Here is a 2455-nt window from a genome sequence, read left to right as displayed (position 1 = left end):
ACGGTTTTTGCTCTTATGTGGCCAGACAAGCATCCCGTGAAAGAGTGTGCACAGCCACTAAACAGACTAGTTAGAACTAGCAGGCTACATAATGCTTTCTGACATGTTTTGTTCTATTTTCTAGCCACAGTGAGTCATTGGAGGCGGTGCTGCAGCACCAACAATCACTCATTGAAAGAAAGGAATGAGGTGGCCATCAGCACCCTGCTGCCAGTTCAACACTCCTCAGTCAAACCACAAGACGACTGCTTGGCAGCAAAGTTAATCCAGTTTTAGACTGAGTTTTGTACCGTAGACTTCGTGTGCGGTTTACTGTGAATAAATGTTCATGCTGAGATCTATGTTGCTATCAATTATATCACATTTCTGCATGAATGCATGCCAGGACGGTAGCGGGACTAGTCATGGTCTAAAGTACGTCTAAGGGTGGCTAAAGTAAGGTACAGGAAATGTATAACCATGGACCTGTCGCCTGAATGGAGGGATAAAATTAGTCTAGGTGTAGACTTCATGTCTAATACATGGTTAAGTGTCTGACCCTGTTCCAGACATCACGTCAAAAGAATGTCTAAATTTCGGCGAGGTACATAGACATCGGATGTCTAGGGCTAGATGGCTAGGTGGCGTAACGTTAGACGTGTTATTTGACGTCTAGTGGACGGATACTTGACATTTGGTCTAGTGCGTAGACATTCTATAGACATTTCTTATCTCTTTTTTAGACGTCATTTAGACGTCTACTAGCCCACCGTGTGCTCCCTGGGTATAGGAACTTATCATCCCCAAAGATGGACTTTCTCAGGTTGACAATGCCAGCCAGGATTTTTGTATTGTCCTCAAAATAAGGCAGCACATTTCTATATTTGCCGGTGACTTCATAATCTTGAACATTTTGAGGCGCTGAATTCCTCGTTCTACGTGAACGCGAGCTCGGGCAATTTCAAGATTTTTCAAGGCGCCCCTCTCATTGTATTGTTTCTGCCGCTTGAGAAATGGTGGTCTGACAAGCATAAACCCAGCTTCAGCACACACTTGATCAATCAAGAAGCCGCGGTCCACCATTACAGCATATACATAAGGCGTACAGAGGGAAAGCACTCCGCTGTTTTTTGTGATATATACATGAGAAGCCCTCCCTCCATATGGCTTACTTCTAAAACTGATAAGACCACCCGGAGTCTCTCCAATAAGCAACCTAAGGGTGTATGTCTTTTTGTATAAGATGTATGTCAGCAGCCTTGATGATAAGTCTTTGGGTCGTTGCAGCTCCACCTCAGTACAGTCAAGTACTACCCTAGTTTGTTTAAAGTGTTCAAAATATTTCGGAAGGTTTCGATGTACGTCCTCCTTTTCCGAACATATTATTGCTTTTTCGAGCACTGCAGACAGTATCCGAATGCTTTGGAGGAAAATCCTTGAGGCAGTTGAGTTGTTCTGTGTATTTTAAATAGCACAGAAAGCAAGGAGTAAGCAAGGCTATGGTACAACTTTAGGAATGTTAACATAACTGTATCATCATTTGGCACACTTAGTGACCTAAGTGTGACATTAAGACGCATGTCAGCGTACAATGACACTATGTTGTAGAAAAGCTCGAAGCTGCTGATTCTTGTAAGCGCACACATCTCCTTCTGATTTTTCACATTCCTTACAGAGAGCTGTGGCACTGACTCATTTATGTCCACTGGAGACACTTGAACCCCAACTTCTCTGCTAAAGGAGCCAATTTCTTCGAGTATGTCTGCAAACTGGACCGAATGACCTGCAACTGGGCATATGCAAAGTAAAATGTGGCATAAGTTTTGCTACGCAGCAAGTTGCTGTTCCCATAACCTACATAATTTATTCTCGCTACTGCTGTTGAATGACACTGCACTCAAATTTACGAATATCTCTTCTGGTGTGAAAGGTAAACATACAAATGCAAAGTCACCTACATGGTGTTGGGAGGCGTGACTCTACATCTAGTCGAGGTCGTGCTGTCTGGGGCACTGTGGTCTTCAGTACTGATAATAAATTATTGCAAGTTTGTGATTTAATCATCGGACCACTGCTAATGGAAGGAATTTAGTGGAAATACATACATTCAGACTGATCATTGTCCACAGTGCTGAGGGAATCGGAAAAAGTTGCAGACACTGAAAATACACACGCGGAAAACATCAAACTCCATGAGTTCAGACAATGCATTAATGTATGGCCCACAGGTAGTGTGCTCCTCAGTAACGTCGGAGGACATGTTTAACAAACAGTACTTACTGGCAGTGATGGCCAGTAGTTAACTACATGTAGTTAAACTACTAGTTAAACTACCTGATTGTAGTTAAAAAGTAGTTATCAACTACTTGCAGAAACGTAGTGGCAACTACTAATTAAACTACTATTTTAAGTAGTTAACTACAGTAGTTAGGTTACTGAAGGCGCCAACTACTTCCGATTTTGCCGCAACCTTTAC

The 2455-nt window shown here is 42.5% G+C and overlaps 1 long non-coding RNA gene across 1 annotated transcript; it reads right to left on the bottom strand.

Moving 5' to 3' along the window:
- Positions 1 to 1709: 1709 nt before the first annotated feature.
- On the bottom strand, positions 1710 to 2129 carry LOC135374943 (uncharacterized). Its single transcript, XR_010417153.1, has 3 exons — positions 2085 to 2129; positions 1938 to 2006; positions 1710 to 1768 (listed from the first exon to the last, which is right to left on the bottom strand). It is a non-coding gene; the product is annotated as an uncharacterized LOC135374943 (long non-coding RNA).
- Between the last annotated feature and the right edge of the window lie 326 nt (positions 2130 to 2455).

This window comes from Ornithodoros turicata, chromosome 1 (genome assembly GCF_037126465.1).
Source record: "Ornithodoros turicata isolate Travis chromosome 1, ASM3712646v1, whole genome shotgun sequence".
Taxonomy (NCBI): Eukaryota; Metazoa; Arthropoda; class Arachnida; order Ixodida; family Argasidae; genus Ornithodoros; species Ornithodoros turicata.
The sequence above is the reverse complement of the archived record's forward strand: the minus strand, read 5'-3'. Positions and strand labels throughout refer to the sequence as shown.